This window comes from Marmota marmota, unplaced genomic scaffold (assembly GCF_001458135.2).
Source record: "Marmota marmota marmota unplaced genomic scaffold, marMar, whole genome shotgun sequence".
Lineage (NCBI taxonomy): Eukaryota > Metazoa > Chordata > Mammalia > Rodentia > Sciuridae > Marmota > Marmota marmota.
The window spans coordinates 41,527,680-41,542,622 of NW_026000057.1; the positions used below are offsets into that span (position 1 = coordinate 41,527,680).

Genomic DNA, 14,943 nt, shown 5'->3' on the forward strand with positions numbered 1-14,943 from the left:
AGTTAATAAGTCCTTCAAATGACATTTATAAGACACCAGGACAAACCATCAGGGCATATCTGGGGAGACGGATAGATTCAAGCCTAGATGTAGATGTTTCCAACACTCTGGTTTGTGCTTTCGGACTCCTTTGCCAAGTTCCCAAAGCAGTTTTAATTCTCAAGCTTTTGGAGCGTGCTTGAAATGAGATTTTTCAATAAGAGAGAAGAACTCATTTATAAAGAAACCATATCCTGTGCCCCCTACCCCCACCCTAACATGCCATTGCAAATGATTTATGACTTGGAAATTTGGCCCTAATCATGACTTTCCTATTTATTTTTAGCACAAACGATCTCAGCAGCCAGATTTGGTAATTCAGTAGGCACTTAAAAAGAGCTTCCCCGAGTCTTAATCCATAGTTTGGGGAGACCCTAAGAGTAATTTTAGCTTCAATTTTTATCCTTGGAATTTTCAGAGCGGGCAAGATTAAGCAAGACAATGGCTCCAAGCCAGTTATGTGCTAAACTACAGCAATGTTTAGGCATGATTTTCCCTTTGCTTATAGAAACATGTTACAGCAATGTCCAAACAAACTTGTAGATAAAAAGATCTTTTTATGTCAGACTTGAATTTTAAGACTTGGCTCTGCTATTTACTAACAGTACAGTTTGTACAAATCATACCTACACCTCTTTAAACTTCAAATCCCTCATGTCTGAAATGGGGTGATTATTATGACTGAATAAATTATTGCATATGTTATCACAGTGCCTTCCATAGAGCAAACTTTGCATAAATTCTAGTCATTATTATTAAATATAAACAAAGAAAGGTGATGCCTTCCACTGTCCATGGAGAAGTCACATGCTGAGTCATAAAAGGTTTAGTTGTTTTGTTGCTATCAAAAGATAGAGAGATATGAGGGAATTCTATTATATCTTGTTTCCAATTCTTGCATGATTGAAATCTTTGTGAACTCTCTTTTTAATTTCAACTCTCAGTGCTTTTTTCCATTAAAATGATCATAAAATTAAGGAATAAAGAACCCAAAGAGTTGATGGACAGAAATGGAATGTCCTCTGTGCACATTCTTCAACAAGATGCTTCATTTTCTTTAAACGCTTACCACAATACCATGCATTTTCTGTTGCCCTTTTCTTAGTAAATTTAGGTGCAAAACCACATTCAGCAAAGCACACAAAATTCTGCTGTGGGTTTAGACATTTACCAAATGAAATCAATTCGGAAAATAGCATTTTTACTCCATTGCATATGCCAAGATTATTATGATGTGTTTATACAATCACATATAGTGCCTTGCTTTGTTTTCAAAGTATAATTTTGAATTACTCCATTGGTCTATATTTTCAATACACACTTAAAAATGTTTGAACAAGTTACATAAAATTGTAACCAGTGTAATCTCTACTCAAAATATGTAGCCTACACCAGTATTCTCACCTAAAAATATCCAACCCATGACAACACAATGGATACATTGTGTTTATAAGAAGATAGTATAAGCCAAGAAAGGTGATTAATATGTAGCATTAAGAAGAGTATTATTAAGATTTTTGCAAGGTCTTATCTTTTTAGTCTGTGAAAACACTGCCTAATACAGATCATGATCTTAGCCTTTCTCTGTTGTAGCAAACCTTCAATTAGGTTTTCCATTCTGCACTCCCCTTTCATATTTAATTTCCTTTCAAGTAATTCTCCACACTGAAAAGTAGAAGTTTCTCAAATCAGATGTTTATATATATGAATTTTTATGAAAAGCTATGGCATATCTTTAGTGCCATCTCTTATTGCATTACAAAACTGGTTCTTCCACATTTCCTTAACTGTCAAATTATGTTTGTAGGTATTTTCATAAGATGCTCAAATAGATCTGATCTTGGCTAAATAGAGCTCTCCTTAGGTATTTCTTCATTCTTTGAGTTAAAAGAGTAATTTTTTGAGAACTCCATGCCTGGCTACCTGATCTTCACAATCACCTCTCTCTGAATAGAAATGAACTGAACTTTTCTTTCCTGGATTATATCATTGACACCCAAGTCCATGATTCAGGCTTTCTTCCACCGGCCTCGCTTGCAAAAGCTCCAGGGTATGTAACAAAGGCATTATTTTTGCAATGGCAGGAAGACCTAGAAACAAAAAAGCCTGCACTTTAATACTTGTTTTAGGTTACAGGTACTTTGCTAGCACCATTTCCTGATGCAGGGTGGTGCACCCTCATGTTTGCCAAATAGAGTAAGACAAAGTGCTACTGAAACTGCTCTCTTTACCAGATGATTCATGTCTCTTTGTTAAAGACTGCCAGAAATACTCATAGCAGGAAAATGGGACTAGTGAATTCTCAGAGAACATCCACACTTCCTATTAGATGTCTCCTTTGTCATCTAGTCAAAGAGCAAGATGATTGCAACTCCTGCCCAACTTTCTCTTTCTCCTGATGATTACTGTTCTTCTGTTCCAGGCAGGGCTGTGTTTCTAGAACTGTGATGTCCATACCATCTAATCCTCAGAGGAGGCCTAGAGAATGGACTTAAGACACTGATTTTTTTTAGTAGATTTTATAATCATAGCAAACTGAAATAGAATTTGCTGTAAGACACCATCTGTTGCCAACTTTTTTCTTTAAATGCAGAGCAAGGGACATTAGTATGAACTCATCTTTAGCTTAATATAGACACAGATGAATCAATATAGAAATAATTATAGATGCATATATGTGTACTGGGAGTGGGTATACATTCATGTCTTTCCAAGTTGAGAGGTCCTAGAAGCAACAACATTCCAGTAGCAACCAGCATACTAGCCCCCAGATCTTTGTTTCTAAGGCCACTCTCCAATAAAAGATGCAATGCTCCCTAGAGAAACGACTGATTCTAGTCATTTGCAGGGAATATACAAGATGAACCTGAAACATCTTGTAGTACCAGAAAGTAAAGAAGTGTTAAAAATCACACACACACACACACACACACACACACTACACACAGATACATGGGGATGGGGATGGGGTGCAGGTATAAGAGCCAATTGAAAAAGCTCCCAAAGTTGGGTGCACGTCTATAATCCCAGTGGCTCAGGAGTCTGAGGCAGAGAATGGCGAGTTTAAAGCCAGTCTCAGCAATTTAGCAATGCCCCTAAGCCACTCAGTGAGACCCTGCTTCAAAACAAAATACAAAAAAAGGAGTGGAAATGTGGTTCAGTGGTTAAGAGCCCATGGGTTCCATCCACGGTACCATGAAAAAAAAAAAGAAAGAAAGAAAGAAAGAAAGATCTCCCAAGAACCAAAGCTGAAACAATCAGAGCAGCAGAACATATAAAGTAGTATTAAACACAAAATATGAAGTAAGTGTTCATGAGTTTATCCTGATAAAAATAAATGATTGCATAAATAAATTAGTAGGGGAGAATAGATAAATTGCCTGTACAGAAGAATTCCAAATAATTTACAGAGACACTGCCCCATCAAGAAGGTGGAACAAAACTCCCAGGATGGGTTTTTAATTTTCAAAAAATACAGTATGAAAGGGAATGGGGGGGGCAATTTGACAGTGAAGAAATATGACAAAAACTATTTCTGCTAGGTTATCAAGCTTAATAGGCTCAGTGTGTCAGTCAGGGTGGTGGCATGTGCCCTTGACAGGGTAGGAGAGGAATGATACTTTACTTGTGCCCCTTGAGAAACCATAAACCCAAGACAATTATGAGAAAAATATGTGACGAACCCAAAAGGAGGCCCATTCTACAAAATACCTGACCAGTGCTTCTCAGAACTGCCAAGGTCATCAAAAACAAGAAAGTCTGAGACACTGTCACAGACCAGTGAAAATAAAGGAGATATAAAAATGAAATGTAATATGGTGCCTTCCATAGGATCCTGACACAGAAAACTAAGGCATTCTGAATAAAGCATGGGCTTCAGTTAATAACAATGTATCAATATTGATTCATCATTTTTAACATATATACTATACTGTAGGTATGAAGAAGTTAACAGTAGGAGAAATTTGATGGTGTATATACAGGAATCCTCTGTATATTTGCAACTTTTCTGCAAATCTAAAACTATAATAAAATTAAAACTTTGTTTTTCTAAATAATTATTTTAACAAATTCTACTTGAACCTGTAGTAGCATCAGTAATCATATTATTTATCCCCTTTTCTATAAATGTAATTTTGTTATCAGACAACATGAGTTTTATGACTTCCTCTTTTTATACATTATTTTATAGCACAATATAAAATTCATATTAATTTACACTCTCAAAAAAAATATTGATCCACAACTTCCCATGTGAGCATTTGATTAATGTTTAATAATATTTCCAAGGAAGGGGGAAAGAATAAGAATCTAAATGTCCTAATATAAAACCATTAGCTCATGCCCAAGAGAGTCTTTGAGTTCAACATACTTTTTCCAGTGTCTTTGGGTTTGGGAATGGGGTCACAGGCTCATCTAGAGATCCCAGGTAGCCTTTCATGGTGCCTCCAAACACTGTGGAAGTTGGCAGGCTGTAAGGACAACAGTGTCTACTGGCTCAGAAGTCCTCAAGAGCCTCACAATGGCAGTCTTCTGATATACTCTGAACAGAACAGACTAGAACACTGTTTCCTTTTCACACCAACCCCCAAATAGTCTAAGAGTCAGTCTACTAAGAGAGTTCTTAGGCTGGAAACATCTCTTTCCAGGACAGCTTCCCACATGGATATCAAGGGACCTCAGTGGCCTTCAAGGACCCTAGAGAGAAAGCATACAGGGATGTGTCCCGCAGCCTGGCAACCTCCATTCGTATTCATGCCCAACCACGGGACCTCCTCAATATATCAGCTTATCACTAAGAAGTCCTCCTCAGGGGAAAAGAGCAGGTGCTGAGTACTCTCTGGAGTATAAGGCTTCACAAAGTTTGATAACTGCTTCTGACAGCAGCACCTGTTTTCTCCTCATTAAGAGATCTTCTGGTTTGTTAGAATTTAAAAACACTTCTGTCTGAATATTTCCAATATGCTCTATCATTTTTTTAAGGTCAGATATCCTAACTATCCAATTGTGATTGTGAAGGATATGTGCACATGGAACAGGAGACCAAATGGAGGAAAAAGCATCTACAGTCTATTTTTGACCCCTGCCCTCTAGAAATTGCACTGTGCCCTGCTTTCCCAACTTAATCTAATTCTGAGAGAAGGAAAATATTATTGGATGATGTTGAAAACATACCTTGACTTTGGTTAAATATTTATGTATATTTATTCTGAATTTTTATATTATTTACATATTTTTAATTTTTAGATACATTTTTCAGGAGACTTAGTAAGGTGTAATCTGACATATATTTTTATTTATCAGTTTTGCTTAATTTATTTTCTAAAATGCAACACATGCACACTGTAATAATAAAAATTCATTGTTTTTAATGTATGCTAACTTTTGCATTCATGCATTAAATTCTCTACTTTCTACTTGTTACCTGCCTGGCATAAGAATTTTTAAAGAGAATTGTCTATTAATGAAATATTTAAAAGCTGAAAAAAATATATAAGAACAATGTGAATACACTGAGTTTCTATTAGTAAATAAAATGCTTCTTACGGTTTTTCACAAGAGGTTGGCCTTTCAGATGGAAATTTCCAAACTATTTTCACTTGCTATAATAAAAATTGCATGAGTGGTCAGGTCTGATCACAGATGGGGAAACTTAGTGATGCCCGGATGACAAAAGGATAACAAGGCCCAGATGTCGAGCTGTTTTTCTTCAGACTGCACCTGGTCTATGGGGGCCTGAAGGGCTCCCAAGCCTGGGTCATTACTTGATGTTAGGAAAGTAAACTTGATGTCATGGAAAGTTCAGTTGGAACCCTTTGAAAACTATTTGAAGGGAGAACTTCTTATTGTTACTGATTCCTTTGAACCTAATTTTTATACAGTTATTTGCTCAGTTGTTTGTATATCAGCAATCATTTATTAAAGTTTCAATTCTGGAATCTCTGAAGACATTTTTCAGAAAGTTCTCTGCCGCTGATGTTCTTCCACTACCACCATTAACAGAAAGCCAGGAAAGAAAGGGACAGTCCCAATCCAAGGCCAAGATGAGTGCCCTTTGGGAAATCTGCTGAGCAATCCTATTTTTTCAAACCTCAAATTAGCAAGAATGCCTATTTTAACCTAACTAAAAAAACAGCAGAGCCTAAAATCTTAATTTAAAAAAAAAGATTTTTATTTGTTTATTTTTAATTTTAGTGCTTTCTTTCCCCGCCTGTGATCAGGCCTGACCACTCATGCAGTTTTTATTGTAGCAAATGAAAATAGTTCTTCTATGATAAGTCAAAGTGCCTTGCAATCCTGCTCAACTGGGCTTTGCCACATCCTGGCAGCCTGGGAACTGGACGCAGTGGCTGAAACTAAAGAATTTGGCCCTGCCCTCAAGGAATTTGCTCATCACTGCTTTCTTTCTTTTTTTCTTTATAGAAAAGTTCTTTATATTGCCTTTAGTTATAAAGTACTCTTTTCCCAGATAGCATTTTTTAATTTAAAATTAATTAATTTATTTATTCTAATTAGGTATATATGACAGCAGAATGCATTTTGAGTCATTGTACACAATTGCTGCACAACTTTTCATTTCTCTGGTTGTACACAACAATGTAGTGTCACACCATATGTGCAGTCACACATGAACCTAGGGTAATGATGTCCATCTCATTTCACCATCTTTTCTGCCCTCAAGCCCCCTCCCCACCCCCTTTGCCCCAACAAAGTTCCTCCATTTTTCCTATGCCCACCCCCCATTATGGGTCAGCATCCACTTATCAGAAAGAATATTTGGCCTTTGGTTTTTTGGGGATTGGCTTACTTCACTTCCCATCACTACTTTCTTCATTTCCTTTGGCATAGGATTTATTTCACAACATAAAAGGGTGTTTTGTTTGTTTTGGTTTTTTTTTTAGCTTAAAAACAGATTTTAAATTTTTTATTGCTTTTGTCAATATTTTCTCAAAACAATAGTCAAAGTAAAATTTCTCACTGATTTTTTATCCTAATACTTGTGTAAGGAAGAACCTATTGAGTAGCAGTTTGTGACTTGATTTGCTATTCATTTCCTATACTGTTATTTTTGCTTTGTTGTTTTAAATCTTGTTTTTTGGCAAGGTTGTAAAAGTCTGATTTTTCTATTGAATCACTCAATCCACAAATACTAAGTATCTTCTATCTATAAGACAATGCAGGCATTAAGTGTTATAAGAAATACAAGATATAAGACTTGGTCCTTGCTATTACACAGTTTATAATCCAACTGAAAAAATGAGATGTAAACATGTGGAAGTTTTAAAAATAACAGCAAGAGATAAAAGGTGCTTATAAGTTCCCTTCTGAATATGGTAAATAAAGTTAAGTAAATAAATAGATGATGAGCATGAAGTGGTATAAAAATATTTATTAAGTATGCATTAATTTTAGTGGGTACTCTACCTGTGATTAGTTTCTATTTCTTTTCCAAGGAAAATAAAATGCATTCCAAGGCTTCTGTGCCTCCCTGGAGCCTACAAGATGGTGATGAACACCACTCTATGGTTTCCCTCCTTCCTCTCTTCCTGACAGTCCACAGGCTCCTCCTCAGGTAATTTTACTTTCTTGATCTCTTTTTTTTTAATTTATTATTTCATTTATTATTTTTTAACTTTTTTATTTATATATAACAGCAGAATGCATTACAATTCTTATTACATATATAGAGCACAATTTTTCATATCTCTGGTTGTATACATAGCATATTCACACCAATTCATGTCTTCATGCACATACTTTGGACAGTAGTGATCCTCACATTCAACCATCATTAATTACCCCATGCCCCCTTTCTTTCCCTTTCACCCCTCTGCCCTATTTAGAGTTCGTCTATTCCCCCCATGCTCCCTCTCCCTATCCCACTATGAATCAGCCTCCTTATATCAGAGAAAACATTTGGCATTTGTTTTTTTGAGATTGGCTAACTTCACTTAGCATTATCTTCTATAAATCCATCCATTTACCTGAAGTTTCCATGATTTTATTCTTTTATTGCTGAGTAATATTCCATTGTGTATATAGGCCACATTTTTTTTTATCCATTCATCTGTTGAAGGGCATCTAGGTTGGTTCCACAGTTTAGCTATTGTGAATTGTGTTGCTATAAACATTGATGTGGCTATGTCCCTGTAATATGCTGTTTTTAAGTCCTTTGGGTATAGACTGAGGAAAGGGATAGCTGGGTCAAATGGTGGTTCCATTCCCAATTTTCCAAGAAATCTCCATACTGCTTTCCATATTGGCTGCACCAATTTGCAGTCCTGCCAGCAGTGTATGAGTCTACCTTTTCCCCCACATCCTCAACAACACCTATTGTTGTTTGTCTTCCTAATAGCTGCCATTCTGACGGGAGTGAGATGAAATCTTAGAGTGGTTTTGATTTGCATTTCTTGAGCCACATGAAGGAAATTCAGTGGAAGCCATTAGGGTCACCTCCACCCTATCGCCTACACAGCTGTCTCCACTGCTTCCATCTCAGTAGGACAATGGGCTGTCTGCCAATATGGCACCTCCCAGAGTGTAAGGCAAGAAGTAGAGCACTTCAAGCATTAGGTTTCCACATTCACTTGAGGGAGATAATGGTCATACAGCCTCCTGCAGGAGACTTAGGAGGATTTAGCAGCAGAAGATGATCCCCAAGAAATGGTTGCATTTACTTCTCATCTAAGTGCCTCCAAGTCCCTCACTGTTTCCTAGAAAGTGACAACCAAGCCACTGTCCAGAACCTGTTACACCCACCCCCAGAGCATAGGCAGAGCAGCACAGGGCATCATTCTTTAGGCTGTGCAAAGACAGAGGCTTTGGAAACTGGTTACACTTGAGGGGTCCTTCTGCCAGGAGTTGCTACTTGACCTCCTTGGAAACACTGAACTTTTCCCCCTACTTTTAAAAATCGAGTTTTAGATGTTCTCTTCTGCACTTCTGCCACCAAGAACCTTTGCTTTGCTCACTTAGAGATTCAGTGAAAACTGAAAAACTTCTGCATCGGGTTTTTGTGTAAGCTCAGAACTACTCATGTTCAGAGAGCTGCATAAATCAGGGTAGAGCATAGACACTAGAACAAAACAGACTTGAGTTTAAATCTCAGTGTCCCTAGCTCCTAAAATCAGGTGTTTCAATTTTCTTAATTATAATGCCTTGTTGAAATGTTCTGAGGATTAAAGATAATGAGTCTGAATTAATATAAATGTTATTTTCTAATTCCTTGACTTTTTTACTTATGTCCATATTACCTGGTCTTGACCAGATGTGATGTTTTCTAACTCAGGAGAACCCAGTCTTGAACCTGACCAACCTGTGTGTCAGGGAAGAAGATGAAGAGCAGCAGGTCCTTCCCCTTCACAGTCACCATTAGACAGAAACTCGCTGGAGCACTATGATTGTACTTCATGCTACGGAGCCAGCAGAGGTGGGTTAGGGGATATGGTGAGCTAGAATTTGTCTTTGGTCCTTGTCTGCCAGTGCCCACTATTTATTCATACGTTTGCTTCACTTTGCAATTAGTCGTTGTGTTTCTCCTCCATAGAGCTTTCTTTCTCATTCTATCAGTCTTTCTGAACTAAAATCTTGGTGTTAACAAATTGAGAGGGACTTTGGAGTCAAGGCCATCTATGTCATTTTTAAATTTTTAAAAATATTTTTTATTTGTCTAGCTAGTTATACATAAAAGTAAAATGCACATCATACATAGATGGAGTGTAACTTCTCATTAATCTGGTTGTACATGATGTAGAGTTACACAGGTCATGTCACCTATGGAATTTTAAAAGTTATGGTTCAGATTACTAAAATCATTGGCTCAAGTGAACCCAGCTTGGTTGCTCTGGACACACCATTATCACCCAGATCTCAGTGCTCCTAGTTATGTCCTGGATCGAGGCCTCCCTGGTGTCACCACATTACAGCTGAAGTAAAACCACTGAAGAAAAATGTTAACAATTCAACGATATGCTTTTGGAGCTCATATAAATATTTGAAATTCTTTAAAATATGTGATAAAAATAAGCACACATTAAACATGATTATGCATTTTAATTAAGAGAGTATATTGTTAATAAAACAGACTATGAATATAAATATTTTATAATTACACTGCTTATTTAAATGATCTAGTTTTATTTTCTTTTAATCCAGAGAGTATCCAGTACTTTACTTAAGAAATATCACTTTATGATACCATGACAGATGATCAGATATTAGAGAAAATAAGTACAGGTAAGGGAAACTAACAATTAGAAAATTAGCTTTGTAAGTAAAAGTCCTCTCTTTTTGAAAGGATGAAATTGTTGAGAGAGAGAAAGAAAAAAAAATGAAAGTGCTTAGTGATTTCAGCGTCTAATACTTCCTTAGAAAGGTTTCACAGTAAAGTAGCAACAAATTCCAGAAAGCCAAACTTATTTTCAGTATTTTAGGAATACAAAATATTGAGAGTGAAATATTTAAATCTTATGCCCTAGGAAGTATTAATAGTATTTCACAGTCAGGATAATGAGGCCCATGGTTCTGCCTGACAGAGAATTTATTATTAGCTAAACCTTAATCAAGAAATTACTCTTTCTACCAAAAGAAATAGAATTTCAAATACTTCTCCAATCCCTACAGAGGTCTAAAATACAGTGCTCAGAGCCAAGTGTAAGGGAACCATGAAAAGGACAACTTTCTTTTGTGTAACTACTAGAGACATTTCTCAGAGCAGATGGTAGAAGAAAACTGTTTTAGGAATACCATCTATAAAAACTCAGTACTTACAGTGAATCTGGAAACACAAGAGACTGATATTAGGCAAAGAGTAGGATCATTAAAAGTGAAACAGCACAAAAAGAAAAGGAAACCATGTTGGTCAAGAAAATAAAGCATGGCCTTACACCATCCACAATTTGTAGTTTTCACCATACCTAAAAGAGGAGGAATTTAGAACACACAGACTTATGCGCACACACACACACACACACATGCATGCACATTCCTGTGTATGTGTGTGTGTCACTCAAAGACTATAGCAGGTACTGATAATAGAGGTTACTTCTGGGTAGGAAAACTGCAACACAAGGAAAAGAGTTTGCATGTCCTTTTGAGCCTTTTAATTTTGTGTGTGAACTAGCTAAAAAAATTTAAAAGTAAATTATTTTAAAATGCATAGATATAATATCTAAAAAGACTCATACCAACATGTTAGTAGTGATTATATCTGAAAGAGTCAAGACTCTTGTTTTTCTCTTTTGTATTTTATATTTTTTAATTTTCTATAATAAATGTATATTAATCTTATGATCACAAAAGTACATATTTTTAAATTTCTCTAACAATATGATGAACAACCAATGAACCAGAAAAAGTAAAATTAAATTAAATAGTAATACCAATATTCTCATTGTATGTTATTAGTAATAATATATTATCTTACTTAAGTAAACAATACAGAAAACTAAATACAGTTTTCATTAAACAATTTGTTTTCAACCAACAATTTTTGTTTTCTTTGTAATTACACACCTTAAGAAGTCCACCTAGGTATTGTTACAGATATTTGAACTAAGGGGCCCCAACATGTGGATATTTGGGAATCTAGGAAGAAGAAAATTAGATAAAACACACGTTCACATACTTCAGCATGACTAACTTCTACATATTACCTACTCAAAGCTGGACCTAAAAAACTTAGCTTAGTTATGCAGTTTACATAGGAATATAGATAGCTTTAAAATGTTCATATTTATAACTACAGCTGTTTGAATTAATAGATGGCAGGAGACAGTTTTAAATGTTTTATCATAGAAAACATTTAGATTGTCAATAATACCTTAAATGATACTCAACATCATTAGTCATTAAGAGATGAAATAAAAATCATAAGATATTAGTTCACATCCAGTAGAGGGCTATAATCAGTAATAGACAATAACACGTGCTAATGTGTGGCAAAATTAGAATGTTGATACATCACTGATGGGAATGTGAAATCATGCAACTGCTATGAAAAACCTTTGGTAGTTCCTCAAAAAGTTAAACATAGAATTTCCATGTGACCCAGCAGTTGCACTTCTACATATAAACACAAAAGAAATGAAAACACTTCCACACAAAAAGTTGCACAAGAATATGTTACAGTGTTATTCATGATAGCCCAAACTTAGAAACACCCCAGTGTCCATCAGCCAATGAATGGCTAAAAATTAAAAAAAAGAATGAATAGCTACATAATGGATATTCTTCATCCTTACAAAGGAATGAAGCATTGACCCATGCTACAACAGGGACAAACATTATTACATGAAAAAAGCCACCCACAAAAAGTCACATATCCACTGATTTCATTTATATAAAGTGTACAGATTCAGAATGTTGATTAGTGGTTGTCAGGAATTGAGGCAAGGAAAGAATGAAAAGTCACTACAAATGGGCATTGGGTTTCTTTGGGAGTGATGATAATATTATGAAAGTAGACAATAGTGATAGTTTCACAATCTTTCTGCATTTTCTAAAAACTACTGAACTGTACACTTTAAAGGGGTGAATTCTCTGGTATGTGAATTATATAATGATTTTTTTTAAATTTCATTTTTAGGGGCATGTCTAAAGTCAGGGCATCAACATGGTCACATTCATAGACCCATGGGCATAAGGATCACCTGGACTAATTCTTTGGGAGACCCTAATGTTATTATTATCCATTAAATACCATGTTAAGAGTAGTGCCATCTAGACCACATTTAGAATCTCTTTGGGGATATGCTAATTCTTAAATTGTATTTTGCAATCTATCACCAAAAGAAAGGTAACATGGCACACAAATAAAAATAATTTCACTTTTTTTCACAGACTTTCAGTCTGCTGGTGAAGTCTGCTTATTTTTAGAGTTTTTATCACCAAGCTTGAATTACCACACAGTAAAAACTGACAATATGGCACTGAATATCCAATTAGATCTTTTATAATAATTGATTAGCAGCTTATATGAATATGACCAAAGTCTGACTTCTAATATCCAGCAACCTCTCTCCTGTATGTTGCACACAGATTATGCAATCTGTATTTTAACTACTATTCACCAAACAGTATTATAACTATTTTTTCTAATCTTTTTTTATTTGTTCTAATTAGTTATACATGACAATAGACACATCATACAAAAAATGGAGTATAACTTCTCCTTCTGTTTGTACATGATGTAGAATTACACGGGTCATGTAATCATGTATGTACATAGGGTAATAATGCCCAATTCATTCTACTATCCTTTCTATCCCCAAACCTCCTCCCCTCCCTTCACTTCCCTCTGCCTAATGCAAAGTACCTCTATTTTTCCCTAGCCCACCCCCGCATTGTGAATTAGCATCCATGCATCAGAGAAAACAGTCTGCCTTTGGTTTTTTGGGATAGGCTTATTTCGCTTAGCATAATATTCTCCAGCTCCGTCCATTTACCTGCAAATGTCATAATTTCATTCTTCTTTAAGGCTGAGTAATATTTCATTGTGTTTATATACCACAATTTCTTTATCCATTCATCTGTTGAAGGGCACCTAGGATGGTTCCATAGCTTGGCTATTGTGCATTGAGCTGCTGTTAACATTGATGTGGCTGTGTCACTTCGGTATGCTGATTTTAGGCCCTTTGGGTATAAACCGAAGAGTGGGATAGCTGAGTCGAATGGTGGTTCCATTCCAGTTTTCTGAGGAATCTCCATACTGCTTTCCATAATGGTTGCACCAATTTGCAGTAACAATGTATAAGTGTGCCTCTTCCCCCCACATCCTTGCCAACATTTATTGTTGCTTATATTTTTGATAATTGCCATTCTGATTGGAGTGAGATGAAATCTTAGGATGGTTTTGATTTGCATTTCTCTAATTGCTAGAGATGTTGAACATTTTTCATATATTTGTTGATTGATTGTATTTCTTCTTCTGTGAAGTGTTTGTTCAGTTTCTTAGCCCATTTTTTATTGGGTTGTTTGTTTTTCTGGTGTTGGGTTTTTGAGTTATTTAAATATCCTGGAGATTAATGCTCTATCTGAGGTGCATGTGGTAAAGATTTTCTCCAATTCTGTAGGCTCTCTCTTCATATTATTATGACTAAATTTAAAACAAAGTTCTTTTTTAATGTTGAGCATATAGTTATTGATTTTTTTAAAGTATCATTGACATTCCAATAAACATCTAAATTCTCTGAGTTTTTCTTCTGAATTTTTTTGTTATTAATATAATATGGTGATAGGGCAAGAAAAACTACTGAATAATATTTCTCAGTCCCTCCTTTACCTCTTCCTTCTCTAGACACAGGGAGTACTCACAGTTCTATTGAAAGTATTATTTAAAATGTTTTTCTTTAAAAGGACACAGTGGCACATGCCTATGTTCCCAACAATTCAGGAAGCCTGAGGCAGGAGGATTGCTATTTGGAGGCCAGCCTGGGCAACTGAGTGAGACCCCAACTCAAAATAAAAAATAAAAAGTATTGTAAGTGTAGTTCAGCTGGGTTCAACAACAGTACCAGCCCACCAAAAAAGTTTTCTTTGGCATTTCAATGGGGAATTTTTATGCCAATAAAGTAGACTTTATCTTATAACCCTGAATTAGTTATCTGCTGCTACATAACAAAATATTCCAAGTCACTTAAAACAAAAGCATTTATTATCTCACAATTTTTATGGATTTGATATTAAACATCAGCTGGCTGGATGACTTACTATCAATAGGAACTCTCCTGAGGTTTCAGGCTTGACTGACACTGGAGGACCCCTCCTACCCTGGCTCCAACATGGCTGTCCTTCAGCAGGAGGTCTCAGTTCCCTACTATGCATAGAGCTGTTTGAGAATTCCTCCCAACCCATCACCTGACTGCCCCCCCCCACCGTCCCCACCCCAGCCCACCCCTCCAACCC

General features: G+C 35.9%; 1 long non-coding RNA gene across 1 annotated transcript in view; it reads left to right on the plus strand.

Moving 5' to 3' along the window:
* Nucleotides 1–6,832: 6,832 nt before the first annotated feature.
* The window catches only part of LOC125619811, a 22,615-nt gene continuing 14,504 nt past the window's right edge, over nt 6,833–14,943 (plus strand). Inside the window, exons 1-2 of the long non-coding RNA XR_007351415.1 lie at nt 6,833–7,612; nt 9,329–9,469. This is a non-coding gene — a long non-coding RNA (uncharacterized LOC125619811). The remainder of the gene's footprint in view (nt 7,613–9,328; nt 9,470–14,943) is intronic.